Raw genomic sequence first — 25,991 nt, 5'->3', positions numbered from 1 at the left:
TTATCTATCTCGTGTGAACGTCAGTCATTTATTAACGTGCTCGCGTTATACTTTCCTGTCAGAAACGGCATAGTATGTCACGCTGAGTCGCGCACGCCCTACTTAATCTGAAAACATGCACCTGGAACATCCAGGTACTTTGAGGTCTTGAATGCTTGCGCGTGTTGTCGTGGCATGACGTTCCTGACAGGAAACTAGCGCGCACAGGGTGCGAATAAAAGAAGTGTGCCAGAGATTTGTGACAATAATTGCTGTGGGACAAATTGAGCTTCAAACGGCGCAAAGATTTCTAGTGCAAATGGTCTAGCGTCTTATTGTAGGATCTACTTTTCGGAACTCCTTCTTAATCGGAGACGTTTGCGCGTCTTCCCTCACGGCCCTTGTTGTTTAGTGATGACGGTCCATTTGCCCTTCGCGCGGCCGCATGCGGTAGTGCACAAGGATGCGACTTATTTCATTAAAACACGCACCTCGTGGCATGCAATCTCTCATTGCGCAACCTATCTTGTACGGCCGTGCTACTCTTCCTAATTTAGATCATCATTTTAGCCCGTACTCATAACGTGGATAGTAGGTTCGGCATTTTTCATTTGCATGCAACATATATTGTTTATATGGATACAGCGGATGCCTATGCAAAGCACTTCGACGATTTAGGTGTAATGTGAAAGTCCCGAGCTAAGGCTTACACGTTCATCACCGCCATCTTTTACTTGTGGCTCGCAGTTGGAGCTTGGCTGGGCCTGCGCACACCACGATTCCTGCTCTATGTGGCAGGATTTCGGAAGGAGGGAGTAAAGTCTGGCAGTTGCGCCGCAAAATGGCAGTCAAGTATCCGTGGCAAGGTCCAAAAGAGCCACCTGTTCGCCGAGTTCCAGCGATGGGGCGTGGCGGGCCCCCCGGCTATAATTTCATACTACTGCGCCATAATAGCACTCCACTGGAGCCTGAACCTTGCAAGATAGCTGGTCGGTGACAGGCATGCCGAATGCCTGATTGGACTGGAAAAACGCTAGCGGCTGTAATACCTGTTTGGAATGGTTTCTCGTTCAATTCCACTAAAATTTGTGTCTGGCTCTAAGAGGTTGCTAAAAGGTAAACGATTTGGAATGCGAGTCCCATAAAGGGAAGTGCACTATCCAAAATGGGTAGTGCACTCCTTTATCAAGCAATAATTCAATCACTGAATAAAGCGCGCCATTTCATTATCAACGCAAATTGACGCCATGAGGGCAAAAAGCCTACTTACCAAATGTAAAACAAAAAACGTTACGATGAAGCAGATAGGAAGGAGTTCCCTAAAGAACAACATTACAATGGTAAAATGTCACTCAGCAATGCAGTGATATAAGAGGATGGTGGCTATATCCACGAAGCTACCGCGGCAGATCTCATGCTTCTTACGCCTATTTATTCTCAGGACTTAGAACTACACTGAACCCATCAGCTGCAAGTTGCTACCGAAAAAAAAACGCAGATTATTCCAATCCTCAAATCCCAGGTGCAGACACGCACTGATTCCAAAGAGATGTTTCTCCAGGACGGGCATTTATACCATCATAATCGACAAGTTCAATGGCAATCACCGATGCAAACATTAATACATGGCATGTTCACCTGAAGTGATTGCTTCGAAAGGTGTAAAAAAGCCGTGTCTTCTTTTTACCAGAAAGCCCAGACACTCCTCTCAAGAAGTGCGTCTAGAGTACGGCTTTTTCAAAAGTTTCTTGAATCGATCATTTACAACCCCGCCCTTCCCTCGTCTCCCAGGTATATTCCAACTAATTTTAGATTCCCTCGGAAAAACAACCAAATTCTTTATCGCCAGACACTTTCTCCTTTAGCACGATTCTGTCTTTGTAAAAATTTAAATCTCGTAGCTTCCATTTTTTGTTAGAATGCTCAGAAAACATCTGAAACAATAATATCTTATCATCACACATCTTCGCCTTTACTACAATGCTGTTAGGGCTTATACCGGGTGTCCCATTTGGACCAAGATTTAAAAAAAAAACACAAGAAATTGTACCGACTGCATAGTAGGCGTAGTCGTGTGTACTAAGAGCCAGTTATTTTTTCATCACGAAGTATTACCTCTATATTTGTTTTTAATTAGCGAACTTTTTAATTGTTGCTTGAATCGCAAAGATATCAGTTACAAAGTTGTAGGGCACCTCAATTAACCTCCGAATCAAGCATGTGTTTCGTGCTCAGCTTTGTCTCGTTGGTTATTCCGAGAAAAAACAAAAACGCTCGGAACATCCAAAATACGAAATGCATACGCGCTCGCGCACCTCTATTCAAGCAGTCTCAAGCGAATAGCCACGGATACACGTCTTTTATAGCGGTGGTCGCTTCATACAGAGCTTCACGCTATGGGATGGTCGCGGCATCATGAGAACACGCCGCTGACGCCTTGATAAGCGTAGCGGAGCCATAGGGGGCGAAGGCGGGATTTCGAAGCTGGGAAACCTTGACGGCGCGCTTGGGACTATAATTTTGCGCACTCATCTTGTTCTGTAGATAGGCACGCCCAGAACGTATGTTATTTTTGTTCCCTTTAGCAATAGAAAAAAACTTTGCACAGGCTATGTCCATCTAATGCGTTTTGGCAGATCTGTACGGCCAACATATGCTGTTGTCGATTACGTAAATCATTTTAGCTTACGTCTCAGTGCATAGGTAATAACGGCAGATCTCAATGGTACTACGCCAGTGACCTGCGCTTCAAGAAGGCAGCCATGCCCTTCACAAATGATCAGAAGGCTAAAATGATCCTTGCTCGGGTGGGGCGGAGAGGGGGGCGGGGGCGGGGGCGGCGCATGGTGACAAGAGGAAGGCAGCCAAGCTATTCCGAATGTGGCATTGTGCAGGACGCCCTAGTCCGTCAGCAATACTTAGAGCGTACGAAGTCCCTTGCGAGACGGGTAGCTTTACAAGACAGCGACACAGGACTGCGATGGTAGCTCAAGAATCGGAAACGGATGTTTTGGCATTCTTTTTTGCTAACCCTCACGGTAGTGTGTGCGACGCGGGTGCGTAGGCCGAAACCTCAAGGTCATCCGTGGGGACGATTTTTAAAAGAAAAGGTCATATGCACCCGTACCATGTACATCTTCATTAAAAATTTGAAGACAGACATTTTGTAAACAGACTTTGCTAATTGGATTTACGCGGAATGTGAAGAAGGACCAGACTTTATAACTCGCGTGCTTTGGATGGAGAGGCTAATTTCTCCAGAAACGCACAAGTTACTCTTCACAGCGCGCCCTACTGGAGTGATAGGAATCCCCATTGGCTGGTACAAACACGACACCAGTACCAGGGGTCGTATAATGTATGGTGTGGTATTTTGATGGGAACACCATCGGACCTATCTTTTTTGACAACACATTAACGACGCAACGCTACGTCAACGACATCCTCGAGGGCGCAGTGAACGACGTCAGTTGCAACGTTCTGCTTGCGTACCTTCGGAACATCTGGTTTCAACACGATGCTGCTCCTGCGCATAGTAGTAGTCAGTCTCGAACGTGACTCGACAAGCCTTTTCCTGGACAGTGGATTGGCCGGCACGGACCTGTACCATGACCTGCAAGGTCGCCAGACATGACACCGCTGGACTTCTTGTGGGACTATGTGAAAGATCTCATGTGTGGCAGCAAAACTACCACACCGGTCGCCCTAAAGGTAAACATAAGCAGACTCTGCCGCGAGATTCCAACGAGTTGGTCAAAGCTGCAACAGCACAAGTATTTGAAAGAAGCAAGTACTGTATTGCTTAACGGTTCCCTATTTGAGCACGCGATATAGGTGGCAGTGGAAAGTAACCGCTCAAAAGTGGTGTAAAACGTGACTGTTTAACGCACCTTCATGATGTACGTCACCCTATCCTTACATAAGAAAGCTTGATACAAAGATAGAAATAGGTAAAAAACCGACTTATGCTGCCTCTTTTTTCCTAGTTCCGGAGACAGAAAGGGTAAATGGCTAAGCGAGTAGCGCCTTTGGATGTATCTTTGAGTGCGGCTGAAATTCCTTACGTGCTTTTAGTTTATTTTTTATTTAAATTAACTCTTGAGTAGCTCTTTTCTGTTTTTTCGAAAGCTACCTTTTTCCTTTATTTTTTCGTTCTCTTTTGTGCACTGTCGTTTTTTTCTTTTTTGAACATTGGCTGATTTTATTTTAGCTTGCTTTTTTTTTTAATGCGACGGCAAATGCCTCCGGGCATACATGGGTATGGGATGGGGGTGAATAAGGATGATTAAATGAATGAAAAAAGATTCGCCTACCTAATGAAGTCCAAGAGGGATCGATAATGCGGTCACTGCGTCCAAGCAGTGTAATTGCTCGGATTATGTGGCGAAAATCCCGCTGCTGCGAGGTGCCGGAGCCTCGTCGGTTTCAGTGCAGGGCAAACCCACAGCAGGTGGTGGATGTCGGCTTCAGCATTTCGCGACTTGCTTTTAGCTTTCTTTCATGGTACGCGGGGGTTTAAGCTATACCGAGTGCCTCATGATCGAGCCGAACATTCTTGCGTCCGCCGATGCTGACGCTTATTGCACCACGCTAGTTAGGTCGCGAAACCTCTCGAGCCATGGTACCTCACGAAGCCTTATACGATGCGGCAATAAACGATTGAAGCAGTATATCTTCTAAAGATTTCTTGGAGGCACTTGAGTAGTGGCGCACGATCACGCATCTATTTCATGTTTCGCGTATTTCGCGGGCTTTGATTTTTTCTTGGAAAAAACTACCAAGCCTACTTCAGCAGGAAATAAATGCTTGATTTGTCAGTTATTTAAGGTGCCCTACAAGTTTGTAATTGAAATTTGTGCGATTCAAGCAATAAATAAAATGTTCACTAATTAAAACAATTAATTATTAATTCGTGATGAAAAGAAATACTGGTCGTAAGTACATACGAAAGCCGCTGCTATGCAGTCGGTACGATTTCTCTAGAAACCTTCCTTTTTTTTTTTTTAAATCTCGGTCCAAGCTAACTGGGACAACCGGGAAAAAAGTCACGTAGCCTCGAACGTATCACTAAAACATTCTTGAAACACGCTCATGCTAAGTGATTTCGTCACAAAAACTAGAGACCTGCATACTATTTTACCTGATAACTTAAATTTAACTGTTTATTCGAGGGAGTACTGATAGTGAAGTACTCATCGCCTCCAATCTTTGTATTCACATAGCCTTCACGCGTCTTATGCAGTTATTCGCTGGAAGCGACGCAAAACGTGGTTGCCTGTACCGGATATTTATAAAATGGCGTGGCTGATTCGAGATCAAGCCTTTGTCTAATCAGACTGCGTCCGCAAAGCGAATAGAGGTGTATATTCAACTGTGAGCGCGACTGATGCTCCCAAGTGATGAACCGCATGCATTTGAACAACGTTTCATAGTATTCCTTACAGGAAAATAGCCAGTGCTATGTTTTCGAGAAAGCAAAGGCAGGTAATGCAGATGAAAAAAAAAATATTGTTTAGGGACAAGATACGGCCCAAAGAGTGCAAACTATTTTCAGAGTGTGAATAAACAAGCGTTTTTTGCATTACGACTCCGTCGCAATGAGACTGCTGCTGGCCGGGATAGAACCCACCACATGATGGGCAACAGCACAACGACGTAGCCGCTAAGCTAACACGGCGTGCCTACAAAACATTACTAGAGAGGACTCTGGCTATTGTGTTTATGTGAGCATGCAATTTTCGTAGTTCATGCATTTTGCAAATTAATATTACTACAGGGATTTGTCTACAGCTCATCTGTCTCAATTGGATCACATGGCGTTGTGTATTCGCAAATCGATCACTGCCAACAAGATATTGCTTTATAAATGCAACAAACAGCAATGATTATGCATGTTCGCAGAGTTCCATTACCATCTGTGCTAAAAAATAAGATTTCTTCAACACTCAGGTTTATAAAACTAAATAAAAACTAAGAAACAAAGGCATAAGTCGGGCTGTAGCCGAAAGCACGAAGGTGAGACAAAGCCATGCTTGCACTAACCATGATTTTCTAAAGCAGGTGAATAATCTCAGCGCTGGACTTCTTTTTAGTGCCTTTTGTAGGGTACTATGATCGTGGGGACACTCTTGGGGTCCTTCCAGTAGAAGGGGCTGTGCTTGTACTAGCTAACAGCAAGTGGTGCCACGAATGAATAGCCTGCGAATGAATGAGCTCTGACGGTTAGTCGTACGAGTGTCATTCCGAACCTCATCTTTAGCCTCGACATATTTTAACACATAGCTTTTTTGGGGGGAAATAATGCTGTCGTGTCAAAGCAGAACAAGCGAAAAATAGGCGTTGCTTAAAGGGCCACGAGGTGAGTGGGATTCATGGCAGAGTGATAACGAATATGACTGTGCTCGTAAAATATTGCGCGTTTCACCGTGGGTTTGCGCCTAACCTAAGGTAACCTAACCTAACCTATGATAGCTAATCCTAAAGCAATATTGCATAACACAGCCTGACGGAGTACACCATCAAATAAAGTCGCAGTTTCGCCTGAAAGGCGAAGCATCGACTGCGACAGCAAATTAGTAAACAGCTAGCTATATGAAGTAAGGCTAGTAGTATTATCGGCCGTATAAATATGTTAACATTCGCTTACTAACAAAATTGATTAACATGGTAACAATATTTAGGGTTTTACGTGCCAAAACCACTTTCTGATTATGAGGCACGCCGTAGTGGAGGACTCCGGAAATTTTGACCACCTGGGGTTCTTTAACGTGCGCCTAAATCTAAGCACACGGGTGTTTTCGCATTTCGCCCCCATCGAAATGCGGCCGCCGTGGCCGGGATTCGATCCCGCGACCTCGTGCTCAGCAGCCCAACACCATAGCCACTGAGCAACCACGGCGGGTTGATTAACATGGTGTCACACGCACACAGGCAAACATGAACACATCTCACTAGATGACCACGCCCTCAGCCTGTCAGAACGTTCGAGTGAGGAAGCGCTGCTGCAGAGAGCGAATTGACCTTCGTGCTGCCTCTTGCTTCAACGCGAAATATGCGGCGAAAACACAGCGCACACGAAGTTATCAGCCCCAGTGCATTATGTCCGCATCGCAGATCACTTTCAACATAGTGCCCGCACAATACGCAGCCGCCACCAAAATAGACTCCTCGTCCCCCCCGCACTCCCCCTTGCCTCGCGCTTCCACTTGTCACGGCGCGCTTCCTCCCCGCTTTCCTCCCTTGCGCGCGCGGGATTGAGCCACCATCGCCGGCTCACCGTAGCGCACTTCCCTCACACATACAGCATACAGCGCACGGCGGCGACATCATCACACTTGGGCTTTATGCGTTAAATCACGGCGACACCGACGGCAGAAAGGCGCCTGTAATGTCCATATAATTGCTGTAGGAGAATAAAAAAAAAACATCTGATGGAGGGTGAACTACAGGGAAAATGCGTCAGGTAAAACGAAAAACAATGCTGCAATGTTTAAAGAGAATATAAGAATTTTGGCTCAAAAATATTAGCATAACGCTCCTGAAGCTTAAACCAAACGCGTGGGTACCGACAAACATATCCGAAAGGCCAAACGAGGCGCATATTGCTTGAACGAATGTGTTTCTGCAATAACGCAGGGAGGTTGAATAAATTAAGAATAAAGAAGCGTGAGCAGCAAGCCTACATTTGCATTAGATTCTATGTTTGAACCACAAGAGAGTTTATATTTCTATTTGCAATTTTATCCGTGACGCCAAACGTCCATCGCATTAATTTTTTTGAAAGTATGTATACTGTTGCCTTTTTCAAATATAATTTACTACTTAAAATTTCATATTCTGTAAAGATCTCCCTAATGTCCAAACGAGAAGAAAGGGGGTTAACCGAGGGGCCTGATTTTTATCAGTCATATCATAAGATATGACTAAGTGTTTGTTGGCTTCTTATGATATTCCCAACGTCTAGTGCTTTGCACTTTGACGTTGTAAGTTTTAGTTTATAGACACTCGATTAAAAAATAATTGGAGGACGCTTAAGCTTCGCCTTTAAGATGGAACGCGATAGATTTCAAAGATCCCTGACTGGTCGTCACGCTTCCCGGCAATCGCAGCTTTCTTGCGGATGTGCGGAAGCGAGCGGGCCGCGCCGCTGGGAAAAGTGGTTCGTTTCTGAGTTCTCGCGCAAGATAATTATGTTTTCTATTATATTTAAATTAAACTCCGACGCTACCGTGTCTGCAGATTGGGTTTAGGTGGTACGTTACGATTTTTCTGACGTATTTTACTTTGAGGAATTCAATTAGTTTAGTAACGCCTCTGCGCCACGCGAAGGGCCTGCGTGGTTGTGGTTCGGAGAGAGTTTTCACCGAGCGACGTCCGACTCCGACATCGGATTTAATTGCGGCATGGGGCTCTTAACGCTTTCGCGTTAATAATGTACTCCTTTTTCGAATAGAGTAGCCGCCTACCTTGGGGCATTAACAACTTGGTCTCCGAAATAAAGTTTATTCAATCAGTGACTTTCTCGATTTTCCGCAAATCTCCTCTAGGCAGTAATCGCCATTGCTTGGAAACAGCAACAGGAACATGAATTGCAGAGAAGAGAAGCGCTTCATCGCTGTATAGCCGTTGGATAAAGCTCGCTGTAGGAGGACGGCTACACAGAACGGCGGTGAATATTGTGGGAAATATTATGCCGAAGCACAACAATTGATATGCGGGTTGTTCGTGCACCGCAAGTATTCCAGTAGTAACCGAAATTGATGCTGCACGTAACACGGCGAGCCTTAATGCACGCAGTACAATTGCAGCTGTCGCTATTTCGCAGGAGCTTGATCGAAAAATATCCTACTGGAAGCAGTTCATTGCCTTAGCGCCTACGGTGGCTCCCTTCAACGTTCTGAGATTCAACATTATAAACGAAGACGGGAAATATGAAAACAATGGAGAATAAGATAACTGAAATAATCCATTCTTTTCTTGGCCAATCCGCCATAGTGGGTAGCAGTCACATTCTTGATAGGAAAAACAACTATAGTGCGTCATTCTGTTGTCTTTTCATGAGGCTATGCTTCACTACAGAACCAGCATTCCATAATTGAATAGCATTAGAGATTGTCCGCTTGGAGGTGCCCTGGTCGGGCGGTTTCTTAAGATCCGTTTACTTTGATACAGCTCTGCGTGTTTTGCAATAACGGAGTTGAACAGCAAATTTACCATGATATAATGCTAGGCTCAATTAGATTCCTGTTTTCTTTATTTGTTCTGAAGAACAGTAAGCTATTTCTTTTAAATAAGACATTTGACTACATAACGGCTGTATTTGTTTTCCACGTTACCAAAGTGAAAGAAGAAGACATTCAGGACGAAATGTGTGGTTCCCGGTTCTTTACTTATCTTTCATTGTGGGTTTTGATATTTCCGTTCAAACAAGCCAAATGACAGACTTTCTTTCAATATCAAATTGTGCGCAAGCAATGACCCGACAATCCGAATTTACGTGAGTACTCGCCAAAGGTCAACGCCAACGTTCTCTCTGAATCTCCCATGTATCGCTGTTGCTTACCTCTGTATTAAAAACTGTTTTTTTTAAAAGCACGAAAGGGACTCTACCTCGCCGCATAATGTTTTATATTATCGTGAATTCACCTATGCATGCGCGCTCAAAAAAACATGGCAAAAAATATTGTTCGTGATGTAAGCCAAAACTTTCGTATTGGTATGTCCAGTTTTCTGTCAATTATTGCGTTTTATTTATTGCTCTACTTCAGCTTTTTTTTTTACATTTTACGTTTTACTCACCACCTTATCACCGGTATCTTGACTTATCCTCAGCAACTACCATTATTTAGTAAACAAGTAAGGACGTGCTTGCTATTGTGACACTTACGATTCTTCCAAATTCTTTATGGTATCTTTTTATCCCTCATCCCCCATTCTCCGCGCAGGGAATTAAACCGGATGTCCGTCTAGACCACCTCTCAACATTTCCTTATTTCTCACAATCTCTTTAAGGTTGAAAAAGTTGAATAAAGCTCCTCTTCGTGAAAGTCTACTTGTATAATCGTTTTGTCTGATTTTTCGATTGCGCACTAAAATTTCGTTACCAATCTTTTTCTGTCTCCATTTTCCTTTCACATACGTATTTAACTTAGTACGCTTAGTCAAACCGTCTTATTCTTGGATTATCACTCCCTGCCCCGTCAGGTTGAGGATGAGAGTCATGTCCGAAACTCATCATCATCATCATCATCAGCTCGGTGTGCGAGGTATCCGGAAGGTTACGCTGCTTGGCTACCAACGATGGGACGCTTTATTTTTGGATTTTTGAATTTGTATCTTATTTTCATTATTTATTGATTTGCTTCATGTATACCCCCTCTCAAGATCTGTGTTACCAGTTAGTTGCCAAATTCTTTGTTCTGAATGTTCGCCTTTAATTCTTTTGGTGTGTTGTTCGTTGTACGTTTCAATACATCCAGTGTGGTTAATCCCTCTCGTGGGTACGAGCCATGTTTTGAGTTAACAGCTTCGTCGTCGTCATCAAGGCGAAGGCCTATTTTTTTATACACGGTTCTCTTCTGATTGCTTTCTTCCCACACATAAAAAGTTTACTTTTTAAGCTCTAATGTTTAAAAGCGTTAACTCCTTTGTTTTTTATACACCTCATTTAACCACCCGATTCATGTCCAATGCGCCACTGTGGGCATGTGGCACAGCCAGTCAGGACAACAACAACAGCCTGAGCGGTGGCCGCTACCGTGCCATTACCGGTGAGCGTTGCTCGTAGCTTTCTGGCGTCGATCCGAATAGCTTTTCAACAAATCTCCTTTGTCGATTCGCACTTTCCGTATTCACTGTTGTAGCCACTGGCAGAACGAGACAAACAGCCAGTCGGAGCGTGCTACAAAGCACGTAGCGGACAAATTCTGCGGCACTTTGCTTCTAAACTTTTGTCACAATGGCCGCAGAAACCAAATGGTGTAGTTTGGTCATGAGAACTTACCTCATCGAAGGGCTGCCACAACGAGAGATATACGAAGTGCATTTGCCCCAATACGTCGCCTACAAACCTGCCGCGTTAGACGTCGTAATACGGGGTTCTCATGACGATAACGAGACCGTGAGTTTGGTTGTCGAATAGGAGCGGTGGCACCCCAGTCGGGCTGCTGTCGGGGCCTTACTATAAGAGGCCTTTGTACTGATTTGGGCGCCCCACTCCAATCCATGGGCAGGCAAAATTATTCCCCAGCCCACAACTGCCGTGTGTACCATGGCGAGCTTGTTGCATTGACACGTTAAAATGAATGAATGAATGAATGAATGAATGAATGAATGAATGAATGAATGAATGAATGAATGAATGAATGAATGAATGAATGAATGAATGAATGAATGAATCGCAGCAACTTTCAACGCTGATAAAAATTAATTCTATTCACACTGTTGTTTCTGAACCAAACAAGGTGACCGCAGAAGCCGATGCTAAGGAGTGCCGCAGTAAAATGAAAGTATTAACTAAGAAGGGACCTATAGCCCCCTGCTACTGATAGTCCCAGTCTGCGTGACAGACGCGGTCAGAATGTTTCAGGCTTACAAGTTCCCTCGCCGGCACTTTCTCTGACGATGCTTAGTCATTCGGTCCACTAAGCTCTATGACTCTTGCAGCGGTTTCTCAGGAATTATTTATAGTGTGCTGTGGTGAAACACTGCTAAACCAGTGCCTATCTGCAGCTTAGAAATCAGAAATCAGAACGAAACCCGTGAATCATAGGCACGCCCGCACGCTCACGAAAGAATAACTGCTTAGTTATTACGATTCCTCTTTGCGTAAGTTAGACTAGGGCTGACTTACGCACGTGTTGTCGCTACTGCTGACATGCCATGCGTCGACCATAAGGCGAACTTCTTAGTTTTAACAACAGACGGAAACCACAATGTTTGGACGTTCAGTAATCGCGACCACATAAATAAATAAATATAAGGCGCACTACTGGTAAACGAACGTTTTAAGGCCGAACATGACTATTACAATTTTCGAATACTTGGAGCAAAAGGTTAGCAAACGTTTAAGTGACCTTCGACAGTAATGCCAACACCTATTATCTTCCGGGAAAAGTCAAGAGAATGTCTAGAAATTGGATGCTGTTTTGCAGAGGCAATCCTTTAGTGAACTTTATTTCCTTGCCTTTTGTGATCACTAGAAGAAACCACCGAGTAGTCGTCCACGCTACGAAAGATTTTGAGAAAGTTGTTACCCAAGCAGCGATCTAACGCACGACAAGCCTTTCTTAAGTATACAGGGTGTCTCAACTATCATGCACCAAGATTGAAAAATATGCATATACCAAGTAGCTGGACAGAACTTTTATGTTTGCCGTCGCTTGGAGATACTCAGATAATTTTTTGCATCCCGCTTAATTGCATGATTAGTCTTAGCGAATTAATCACCTTATCAAATAATATACTTCGATGAAAACAGTCAATGAGAAAATTGTAGAGCATGAACAACTTTCGATACAGTCTTTTGTTGCTCAATAGGGGCAACATAAAAGCGTTTTTCGGAGCGTGAAAGAAGCACACGAACACACGCAAAGTGCCTCGAGCAGCAGTCGCGCGGCAATTTAGCCTGCCCAGCGACATGGCGTATGCGAATTTTACAGTGAAGCTACATATAGCTTCCGTCCGGCAGTAGTCGATGTCCGTCCGTCTATACGCGTCGCGTCGACACGAAAAAATTTTTGTCTCCTGTTTCTCGCGAATGCTTTGTGGCTAGGTATCCTGAAAAAAAAAAACTATGCGGAAATTGGCCGATCAGACGACTCTATCATTGCGCCAAGTTTCATTTACTTTTCATAATTAGTTAGATCACAGCGAAGGTGTAGACGTTACAGAATTCCCGTGTGCTGCCAATACATGGCCGTCTACAGAGGGAGCATAGTTACAGAAAACGGCTGTAACTCGTTTTATCAAAACTATCCAGAAAAAAAAAATATGTGACAACTAGCAGCTATAAAACTCTAACATTTCGCCGAGTTTCATTTACTTTTCATACCTACGTAGTTCACAGTGAAGTTGTAAACATTGTGGAATTCCCGTTTGTGTCAGTACATGGGCTTCTAAGGGAGGGAAACGGACAGCCCCACGTTTATAATAATAATAATAATAATAATAATAATAATAATAATAATAATAATAATAATAATAATAATAATAATAATAATAATAATAATAATAATAATAATAATAATAATAATAATAATAATAATAATAATAATAATAATAATGATAATAATAATAATAAACAGTCTATTTCGCATTCAATTCTTACAAAGAAGAAAAGATGCCAGGACTGGAGTAAAAAGGCGCTTTCCAGCAGCTTGACAAAGGATCCGGCCCTGATTGTATTTGGCAGTGAAAAACATACATGATATAAATGAAACGTATAGACGATATCTGACATTACAATAACTAATTATAAAATAACATATGAACATAGATTTACATTGTAATCATGATTTCAACTCGTAATGATTACCTAGTACAATACATTCATATCTATACTATTACTTCAGATGCAGACATCACAATCGCATATAAACGTCTTTAACGTGTTCATAGTACCTTGCTGGTGAAGCAGCGCACAAACACGGACACAGTGGAGACAAGCAGGAATAGACGACACTCGCTGCTTTTTTATACACCTCATTTAACCACCCGATTCATGTCCAATGCGCCACTGTGGGCATGTGGCACAGCCAGTCAGGACAACAACAACAGCCTGAGCGGTGGCCGCTACCGTGCCATTACCGGTGAGCGTTGCGACACTCGCAGCAGCGAGTGTCGTCTATTCCTGCTTGTCTCCACTGTGTCCGTGTTTGTGCGCTGCTTCACCAGCAAGGTACTATGATCACTCACCAACTAGCCCAACTTTCCACGTTACTGAACGTCTTTAACGTGTGTCCAACAACAATAAAAAAAAAGAAAAGAACGTATCAAGAGGCATACATACATGTGGCTATACGAACACTTTACTGGTACACGTTTACATGCATTCAAATCAGCGACGCAATTTTAATACAATTTAGATGCTTTATTTTGATAATTTCGCATAGAATAAAACAGTGCACTGCAGATAACGTGCGTTTATGGTATTTGCGGCTGTTTATTCATAGTTAGTATAATGCCTTTTTAATTTCTGTCGGGTAATTGTGCGTATGCCGATATTCCTTTCTGAAAAGTTGTTTAGTATTTTAATCTGTTACGGCCTTGTTTGGTCCGTGAAAAAGGAACCGCCCATATTTCGCGATTTCGAATGTGGTATTGAACATCACAAAGTTCTTCTAACTCGCAAAGACTAAGAAACTTAGTACCATTGCGTCTCACGCTAGTTACGTATTTTATTGCAAGATTAAAATCATAGCTGATAAAAGGCAAGAACGTTAAGTGATGAAAATAGATGTCCCGTATGAGCATCATGCGCAACCTGAGCAATGTGGCACAAAACTTTTTTTTTTGTAAGACAGATAGCCTACATAATTTTTTTTTGTCGTCGTTCCTCTCACAAGGTAGCAGTATAGCTTGCATGAGAAATGAATGTAGAACTGTAAAGCAGTAACTTTATTTTACTACTACTACTACTACTACTACTACTACTACTACTACTACTACTACTAATAATAATAATAATAATAATAATAATAATAATAATAATAATAATAATATATACATAGATGCGCCGATTGAGTTGAAACACCACAGCTTCGCTGCTCGTCCTTCTTGACAAAGTGGAATGGCTGAGGAATTAAAAAAATCTTGGTGCATGATACTTGGAACACCCTGTATATCGCTAAGATTGAAAACCTTAGAACCAATGTGAATCCCTGACCTGAGCAGGAACCACCCGTTTTTCCATCCCCCTAGCGTCCACTTTAAATATGTACATGATCAAGAATATCAAGAAAACTTCCGTAGGCACATCATAGTTGTCTGTGAAACCTGATTCCTAGTTTTGCCGATGATCAGTCTTTAACACACTACAAGAATTCGTCATGTGGTAGACAGTAAAAAAAGTATTCAGGATTCATAATGAATGCTAAGTATTTACCAAAAAGTTGCTATATGCTATGTATTTACCAAAAATACAACGAGTAACTACGAGTGAAGAATGTGGCGTCAGTCTACATGTTTATTGAACCTAACAGTTATTGTGAATCTCCGGGCAACCAGCTGCATCATACCGTCAAGTACATTCCTTAGAAAAAATTGTGCGTTTCAGGCAAAAAGATTGATACTAACAATTACAAAGGTTTTGCCTTTGTGATAGTATAAATGAAAGTTATCTAGCTTATGTCTTATCAAGAGATCGACAGCACGTTCAATAACAACTGAAAGCTTTGTCTTCAGTCTTAAAATTCTCAGTGGTTTCTGAAAATATGGTCTCTGGCATAGTGACCAAACAATCTTCCTTCTCCAAAGTTACTGAGCTCTAAGTTCTCTCTCGACAAAATAAGTTGTCAGCGGTACCATAGACGTTCTGAACCAGTCAACTGAGCCCCGAAAGCACTGAGGCTGGCGATGGAACACAACGAAAGCGTTCTTCTTAGGGAAGAAATATAGTAAAGCGGCGCGCTTTAGTCTTAAAAAAATATACAAGTTTCATGCGTGAATCAAAACAGTGTGTAGGACCTAGAGCTAACGTTCTGCTGCGCTTATCCACAATAACAGCGTCTTCGAGAATCACCAAGTTTTCGCACAGTGAAGAAGTAGAAAAAAGGTTCCCCTTGCTGGTTAGGAACTCTCGAAAGTTCATTCTTCACAGAAAGCAGAAGTGTTCGTCCACGGTCTGGTACTATTCATTCGCCGTGTAAGCGGTTCTGGCGGTGAAAATCTCCATTAGTGTGGCAAGAAAGCCTAAATCAGCCCCTGTGGAACCGAACTTGCCGCAATGACGACAGAATAACACATATACAACTAGCGTGACCACACCGTTGTTGCAGAAAGCCCCACAAGGACTAAGCTTCATGAAGGCAGTCGCGGTTCAGGGCCAATCGGGGTCTAGTGCTATCATGGCATATGTAAATAGCAAGGCTGGAAGCTGTGGTTGCAGAATGTGCACATAACAGGGAGACAGATTGTCGCAGGTCGTCACAAGTCGTCGGACAATCGTAACAGGTAGTTGCATTAGTCGGGAATTACTTAAGCGTAAACGCTGATAAATCGGCGTTACATCGCATAACCTTTCGTTACACTGTCGCTATAGCAAGAGCACTTCGAAATTCGCAGACTGTATAGTCTTCTTCACACATAACAACGAAGAAGTCTGCCTAATGGCCAAGCATTTGTATATATCGATAATATTGTGGTAACATTTGTCTATCTAAGCCAGCGATTACTATTGCACAAAGAGGAATTGTCTTGCCTAAGCAGCTACCCTTAAACAGTGTCCGTACATACTGTAGATGCATTATTTACGGGACACTGAATTCTTTGAGCATGTGCAGGTAGATCTTTGCGTTTTTCTTTTCTTCTAGAACTGTGCGACCTTTTACTTAATATGACTATTCTAGTCGTCATATCAACTATAGTCATTGTAGTCTTCATTTTCGTTTTCCTTTTTGTTCCTTCTAGTGTCCGTGTTTCAACGGCGGCCTTTCAGTAACATGAATCCATACCAACCTGCTCCACTGTCAGTCATTCGAATAATGTCCTTGTCATCACATTACAAGCATAATAGCGTTGTTTCTCCTGAGCTTCTGTGTGCAAGGACTGCTGTGAGCAAAACAGACGCCAAACGTCAAGTTAATCTAATTTCTAATATTTACCTAATATTTCACTTGGCGCTCGATAACGCCGACGGTTGCCCGTAGGACCAGTTCCCCGGCATCATCAAGGTTACAAGCTCCAACTTAAATGGCGACGCTTCTCATTACGCCAGTGTAGGGAGCCTACTTACACATGTGTATGGCTAGAGCGTACGTATGCAAAGACCCACCATACCAGCATTTTTAAATGCTTGCAAGTTACCAGTGCACTGTTTCTTCTGCCCTGCAGTACTTGCCTTGCCTGCTGGGTCGCGCCAACATGTCGCGCTCGTGTTAAGTTAGAACGCCGTCCGAATTCAAGTGTAACGCGAAACCTTACAATAGTTGGGGATGAAACAGCCATATTTTAAAGATAACACTCGAAAGTGAACTTAGAGGCTTTACGTAAACGAAAAAAAAAGAAGACGTTGTCCTCATTTCGCCTGCTCCAAAGCTATGGTGTGCGTGAGGATTGCCTACGTTATGTTAGCGTCCAGTATTTATTTATTTATAGAGTATCTACATCGCCATAAAGGCATTACGTAGGGGGAACAAAATATAACCAGTAATACAGAAAAGCTTTTGGACAGATATACTCACAAACAGGAGCACTACAATAGCTTTTAGAGAAAGACATACAAGTAATGAGAAACAAAAAAGGTGTCAAAGTATATAACACATACAGCTGTTTTGCAAGAGCGCCGTCACAGCATAGAATAGAACAGTTCGTTATTTGACCCACTTACTCTATCATTTGATAAACTGTTCCATTGTCTAATTAATTTAGGGTAGAAAGAGTAGTAAAAAAATGTTCGTTCTACAGTTATAGGCTGAGATCTTTTTTGTTGTAATCACAGCGAGTCGAGATGTAATCTGGTCCCAGAAGATAGTTATGGCGATTGATACCTCTCTGATTGTTATATATTCGGTGTTATAGTTTGATCCTTAACTTCTGCCTATGCATATCTAGCAGATCCCATCCTAAAGTGGCCTTCATTTCGGAAACGCTATATAGTACGGGCTTTAATTATCACAAACAAACCTAACTGCTTGGTTTTGTAGTTTTTCCAGTCTATTAATGAGTTAATCTTGATAGGGATTCCATATTACACAAGCATAATCAAGTATTGTTCTGAGATGTAAGAATTATAAAGTTTCCTTAACTTCGCGCGTGGCCTGTTTAAAATTTCTGCGAATAAAATCTAACATCCTACTAGCTTTTGCTATGACAGTGCTAATCTGTTTATGCCAAGTGAGTGATTCGGTGAAATAGACTCCTAGATACTAATATTCCGACTGTATGTCGATAAGCGTGCCATTGATGTTATATCGGTGCTGAAATTTGGATATTTTTGGAAAATCTTACGCTACTGGACTTTTTTGTATTTAAATTCATGTTCGATTTTTTACACCAGTTCGCTACCTTATTTAAATCTGTTTGCAATGTATCTATGTCATTTTCAGTAGTAATTTCTCTGTAAATCACACAGTCATCAGCAAATAGCTTTATGGGTGATGTAATTAGTTCGACAATGTCATTTATGTCGATTAAAAGTAACAAGCGGCCCAGTACGCTCCCTGAGGAACGCCCGAAGAAACAGTTATTGGTGAAGATGCGGCGTTGTTTAGGACGACAGACTGGTTTCTTCATTTAGGTAGTTTCGTATCCAATTTTGAACGTTTTCGTTTACATTTAATGCAGCAAGCTTTACATTTAAGAGATTATGTGACACAGTATCGAAAGCTTTTTGAAAATGAGTAAAAACCGCATCTACCTGGCTATTGTTATCAATGGCTTTAGATAAGAAGTGCTGAAATTCTATTAGTTGTGTGTTGCAGGAATAACCTTTTCAGAATCCGCGGTGGGAAGGTGTAAAGAAAGCGCTTGAGTCAAGAAATTCAGATATGTTACCATATAATATGTGTTCGAATATTTTGCAACATATTGACGTTGGTGAAGTCGGCCTATAGTTTGGTCTGAGTTTTATATCGCCCGATTTAAAAACTGGTGTCACGCTTGCCATTTTGCAGTCTTGGGGAATGAGGCCTGTTTCAAGGGAAAGCTTATAAACGATCGTTAAATACGGAGCAATAGTGCAATGACACTTTTTAAGGACCACTGGGGATATTCCATCAGGTCCAATTGCTTTTGTGTCATCTAAATGCCGTAATAGAAAATCGACGCCACTAGCATAAAATTCAATGTCTGGCATCACATCGCCCTAACTGGCGTTGTTCAAAAGCGAAATCTCCCCCAGCAGACGCTAGCGAAAACACAGATTGGAAGTATCGGTTAAAGCCTTCCGCCCTCTGATAGTCTGACGTTATGGTTTTGCCGTCAATAGTTGAAAATGGTATGGATATGTCTTCTTTTGGATTTGTTTTGCATATTTCCAAAACGATTTTGGGTTTTCTCTCAAGTCCTTGTTTAACTTAACAAAGAAGGTATGTTTGGCCGATTTAATTGTCGCTTTCAATAGATTATTTATCTCTTGCAAGCATTTCTGATTTGCCAGACTGGTGTCAGCAGGAAACGTTTTATACGTTCGTCTTGCTTTCCTTATAAGTTTGCGTATTTGTACGTTAAACCAAGGTTTTTGTTCTTTTTTTTTCGTTGCCGCAGGTACCTGTATGGAACATGAATTTCGAATATTTGAAGTATTTTGTCCCGAAATACTGACCACAATGTTAACGGACCGCGTTCGTTTGACAGATACTGGAAAGTAGGAAAGAAAATTTCAAGTTCGGTCCTGATAGCGGCATAGTCTCCTCTGTCGTAGCTGTACACTTTTCTTTGCGGAATTTGTGCCATCCGTACTCGCTGTATGTTATGTTCTATGACAGCTGCCCTGTGGTCACTAATACCTGGGCAAAGAGTAACGTTTGATATTATGTTCGGTTCATTGCAAAGTACTAAGTCTAAAATTTCATTTCCTTAGGTAGGTTCCAGTACGTACTGCTGCAATCCATTTATTCCAAGCAGTCATTCGAGCTCTGTGTAAATACGGGACCTATTACCAGCCACAGATCCGGCATTCCAGTTGAATTCTGCCAAATTGAAATCACCTCCTAGAAATGCGCTATTATGCACAAGAGATAGCATGTCAGAGAGCTGTCCGAATGAGTCGCTGCTGCCGGGTGGGTGGTAGAATGCCCCGTACACTACATTGTTTCCTTTAGGTAATTTCACAAGCCACCAGACAGACTCAGAATTGTATTCAAATAAAATTTGTGTACTTGACAATGGATTTGATATCAAAATAAATACTCCCCCGCCATGTCGATGCCTATGTTTCCGATCGACAGTAAAGCCAGGCGGAAAGATTTCTACATTAGATATAGACTTGTCTAACCGTTTAACACACACATAATGTTTACGTTTTCTAAAAAATAACTCGGAAAACGCTTAAATTTCGCCTTTAGCAGTGGGACCCCATAGATTTCAATGGTCCCTGACTACCTGTCGCGCTTCCCAGCTATCGCAGCTCTTTTGCAGATGCACGGAGGCAAGCGTGATGGTTGCGTTGCAAGGAAACGAACTTGCCGCACCGCTAGCAAAAGGGGTTTGTGTGTGTTTCCGCGTAGCAGAATTATGTTTTCTGGGGCCCTACAACGTAAAACTATTCCAATATGTTTCTATTCCAATTTTCTGACGTCAAATTTGCGTAACTAGCGACGCAAGCACCGGGCGGTCACCCACAGGGTTGTCTGAACAGACCAATCAAGCGCTCTCCTCGTTTATTGGGGGTCACTTTTGTTTGCTTGAAAAACGAATAACATTGCCTAGACTGAGCGGCTTGTCGTATCTAATTAGCTGACAAGAGGCGAGGAGAACGCTCAAGTGGAGAGGGATTCACTGGGGCAGAGCCAGTGCACTGAATATCGATAACCGGATGAAGAGGGTGGTGCCGGCGTCTGCGATTGGTCGGCTTTCCCTTACTCAGATTGTGGTGGCTGGTCGAAAATCGCGGCGGCATGCACCGGAAGCTTAAGAATGACGCTAGAACTGACCTTCAGCAAAGAAGAGTTGGCAGAATGCTTGAAAACGCTTGAAGTGCTTGAAGACGTTACACGGTCACGCAAGAAGTTTTATTATACGCAAATACACCCGTGCTCTGCTGCAGGTGTGAGTAGGCAGCGTCTCAGCGATCGGCGGCAGCCATTTTTTATTGCTTTCGGAACGGGGCAGCCTGCGGCTATTCCGAAAAAAATTCAGTTTTGTTCGGCATATTAATGCATCTTTATCGCGTACACGTCACTTTGACGCGGTGAGTTCGTGCGGCTTTGTGACGTCGCGTGACAGGCAGCCGAAGTGGGTGCAGCCCGAAAACCTTTTACCAATAGCCGAGGGCTAATGGCGAAAAGGGGTCGAATCAGAAATAACTGTTTTTCTTTTGTTCTGTCAAATCATGCATAATCACTGTGTACACATCATATCAGATGGGGAGGTATTGCGGTTTTCGTGGCGTCGCGTGACAGACAGGTGAAGTGTGGGGTGGTCGAAAAAAGTTTTTGACCAATCGCTGAGGGCTGATAGCAGAATCGGAATAGAAAAGTTTGCAATAGTTTTACGTTATAGCGCCCCTGATATATTCAAATTAAGCTCCGACGCTATCATATATGCATTTCTACGCATTTCACTTTGAGGAATTAAATTAATTCAATAACGCCTCTGCGCCACCGCGGCGCCTGCGTAGTTGTGGTTCAAAACGATTTTTCGCTGGGCGACATTCGGCGCCGACATCGGATATTTTGCGACAATGGGCCTTTAACACCAGCGAATTAATAGCATTTTCATATGGGACAACACCCATGACTTTTGCTTCGGTGCAAAGTGTCTAGATGGCGCCAACAAATGGTCAAGGAAGCTTTCGCTTCCTCTGAACTTACTGGAAACGTTAGCTATGAGCGGCTAGTGCGTCCGGTTTGCGAAATTGTTTGGCGATCATAACGTCCGTAAGCCCGAGGAGACGCGTAAATCATTTTTCTTGCGGAAAGTACTGTAATACGCAATGCGTACGAAACGAACACTGGATATGATATGATATGAATATGAAGCGCACACGAGGTGACACTGGGGAGTGCATTATATGCAGTGTTCGCTTCATCCCCGTTGCGTCTTATAGCACTTAGCGCTAGAAAATTGAACAGACGAACGAGCCCAATTCATAGCTTTTCGAGACGCGTTGACATAAAAACGACAGGATGGTAGCTAATGAATCGTCTTAACTTGAGCAGGCTTCCCGCGAGGTTCCGGAGAAGCCCTGTTCGCTAATATTTTCGGTCCGTTAACAATTATACCACTTTAAGAAACGCAGGCCGTTGAATAACTGCTCGTTGTTACTGTTACTTTGTTTGACACACCTAATTAGACGTTATACAGAAGTTAATGTTCATGGCTGCAGAAGTTTCCAACCCTTTTTCGCCAATCATTTTGGGCAATGTTTCATCAGTCATACGTAATTGAACAAACGTGCGTCCCAATCCAAAAGAATTCCATTCTTAAAATCAATGATTATCCGGAGGCTTTCACTGACAATATTTTCGGTATAAAATTTCGTCTGTAGCCCGTTATCTCTGGCGTACGAACGGTTTGTGGGAAGAGACCATAAAATTTTATTACCTTTTAAAATGGTGTCACGATGGTCATACATAATTCTAGTGAACAATTTGTACACACAGCTATGCATTCCACCAAGCCAGCCAGGGAGCGCTCGTAGACAACTGCAGACAACGAAGCCCTTGCCGTGGCCACCTGGAGCGCGCAGTGGTTCATGGTCGGCGCGTCTACCTGAGCTGTGTTGGTGGTTAGTATTAGCATCGCGCGATGCTGCGTTGTTTGATAAGCTGCCGTTTGTGCGCTGGGCGCTTCTGCTGGGAAATCAGGCGCAGCATATGCCCTAGAGTTGTCTTAAGCAGCGTTTCAGCATAAGCCAAGAGTGTGCTGATGTTCCTGAGGGCCTGCAGTGTGCCCTTACTAACTTTATGGCACTGCAACCCCCAGTCACAGAATTAAGTAGTGTAATATGTGGTATACGCACCTGAAAGCTTTATATGTGGCTGGGCATCTCAGACTGGTCGTAGGACTCATATGGTATCGCGCCAGCTGAAGCTTTTCCTGACACAGGCCAGAACATTAGGTAAATTGAACTTCACGAACAGAGTCTAAAGAAACAAAAACAGGGCCTAGTAAGCAAAACTATATATCACATTTTCTCTCAGTGATGCTCTGAATGCATACAATGTGAGGCAGTTTACAGGCTTTCATTCCAGTTTCTTATTAACAAATGTATCTTTAGCAAACTAATGCCAGCGAACAAAATTGAATTGGTCAACCGAATATAAAATGACACTGGCCCTTACAGTTGTGAAACTTTATGCATTTAGAAGCAACAAAATCTCTCGCGAACTTCAGAAGCCGATAAGTGGTACTTGCTATCGCGCGCACACACACCGGGCCACGCGGGCAGAATCAGAATTTCACGCATATCTCTAAAAAAACGAATTGGTCAACAAACAGAAATATCTCTGTTCTTGGCTACATCATCGCACTTAGGCTGCTGCAGGGAACGCAGCTCTGGATATTAGTAACAAGTTTCCGCACCATCTATGATTTGAACCACAAAGTAGCTAGCTCGCCGAGACATAAGTTAGAACGCCTTATCAGGCGAGTCGGTGCTCAAGGTCATCTCACTTTGTGTTTAAGCCTTTCATGTACAGGTGGCATCTTTTTCTGCAACACAAATTTCGCCTTCCCCATATATGTTTTATTTTTTATTATGTTGTTCTCACTCTCTATTCTTCTTGTTTTCCAGAAACGCCATGTTTTTCCTCTCGACTATCTTAACTCTCAGTAAGTATATTAGCATTTAAAGAAAGTTTAAAGCGCTTGAGCTGTTCAGTGATGCACCCCTCCGCAAATGGACTTAATAATGCTCCGTGGAACCAACCCGTAGGATCACAACAAAGCTATTGCTTTGATATGTTTTACATCATTCCACAGATTTTTATGCAGAACTTTCCACATTTTGTGAAATCAGATTTTACTAGTGTGTGTGTGCACGTGTATAGGCCCGACGGGCCACACACGTACACATTTTTGCCTGCAACCGAACGCCGCAGCGAGAGCCGTTGAGACGAGAGCGGTACCTGACTAGTGGTGCGCACACTTTGATTTTCAAGTTAAGGCTTACCAAGGCTCTCACTTAAACCAGAACTGCAAGGTTTGTAGGGCCGGACACTGTCAGCTTGCTATTTTAGTCCAAAAAATGGTTTTATTTTTTTCGTAAGTCTTTCTTTTTTTTACGGTTGTAAAGCTAGCCTTCTCAGAATTCAGCTTGCGAAAATAAGGGCAGCATGGTCGCCTTTGCAATAGTTGCGTGCAGGGACAGCTTTTTCGTTTTATTACATTAAAGTGCACGCACTGCTGTCAGGACAATTGAACATGTACCTCGTTTGAACGATGACTAAAGCACGCGCTGTACTTGGTGTTGATATACATTGCAAACAGGCAGATTTGCCAATTATAAAAGCTGCAGTCCTAGCATTTGTCCCGGGTAGGGGTCCTAGGTAGCAGTCTTAAACTGTACGAGCGACCTCGGAGCCCCCTTTGCAGCGGCAGCTTGCATGAATACAATGAGAAGTGCGGCACGTGCAGCACGCCTAGAGCAAATTAAACTGAGAGAGAGAGTGCAGCCTTGGTACCATATACACTACTACTTTTTGCAACAGATATTTCAATGGTCACTGACATCTCTTCGAGAGTGTGAGTAAAAATAGAAAAGAACTTCGTTTTTGTTCATTTCGGTATGCAACGAACGGAAGTTTTTGAAATCAGAGGTTTCTCCCACTTTATATGTTTGTTAACGAGAAATTATACAAGTAACGTGAAATGATACCGTGTAACTATAGCGAAACCATTACTGTGTAAGCATTTTTCCCGAAAACATTGTTTTCAGTAAATATGGTGCATCCGACACTTCGAAGCACAATTCTGTCACTCTAAGTTGATTTTTCTTATTGTCGCTTTAAATGTGTCCCATTTAATTCTTTATTAATAAGTTTCGCTGAGGACGATGAAAAAAAAGCTACGCAAGAAATTAAATGCACTTTACGTTAGACAGAGGCAGAAAGAAAAATAATTTGCTGAGCTTGACGAAAACACTGAGCTACGTAGGCTCAGGTATTTCAAAGCAAAGTGTGCAGGGCAGGAATTTCAACTTATTTGTTTTTGTGCAGGCAAGACTGTGAAATCGCCACTTAAGCTATCGCAAGGCTATACTAGGTCAACTAGCGTGAGGGAAAGTGAAAACTGTGTGATTAGTATATGTTACATATGGTACACAACACCACCAACTAAAGCCAGAGTAAGTCGAACTGATTCTAGCCGTTATAATTCCATTTTTTAAATATACGTATATATAGCTGTTAGCCAGCACTCGTCCAGTCTGTTACGCTTCCTTTGTGTCATGTAATTTGTTCTCTTTTGCATGGACAGCATAATTAAAAGACGATGGTATATAACAGATACTAAAGAAGTCCTTAATTCGTTTCGAGGAAAAATATGTTAGAATACTACCGGGTGAAGAGTAATTGCACTTTTTCAAATTACTGGAGGAAGGACACACATCAGCGTTTTCATACACTGTAACGCTAAACCATTAACTGTCCACTCATGAATGTATTCATACACTTAAGGTGTATGTTGGCGCGCTATACGCAATTATTTTACGAATACAATTTCATAATAATCGTAAAATTAACTGCTGACCTAAAGTAGAATACGAAGGGCACACATGTACAATTTATTTAATGCTTAACGTTAGTTTCGCCCCAGTTCATATATATATATATATATATATATATATATATATATATATATATATATATATATATATATATATATAAATATATATATATATATATATATATATATATATATATATATATATATATACGTTGAAGAAGGGGAATATTATTCCACCATCTAGAAAAATTGACGCGCCCACTTTCAATTGGTGGGCCAATCTGAACGTGGCGTTAGGCGGATGCTGTTTTTCCCCGTTATGGCACGAATTAGGAGAGTTCACATGAAAGCATGCTAACTTACCGTGCAATAAAGAAAAAGAGAAACGCACAAAGGAATATTTTTTGGCACAAATGCTTTTTCACTACGGGAAACATAACTGCACACGAAACTTAATGAAACGTAGG

Source organism: Dermacentor variabilis, chromosome 5 (genome assembly GCF_050947875.1).
Source record: "Dermacentor variabilis isolate Ectoservices chromosome 5, ASM5094787v1, whole genome shotgun sequence".
Taxonomy (NCBI): domain Eukaryota; kingdom Metazoa; phylum Arthropoda; class Arachnida; order Ixodida; family Ixodidae; genus Dermacentor; species Dermacentor variabilis.
This window is presented reverse-complemented; position numbering follows the sequence as displayed.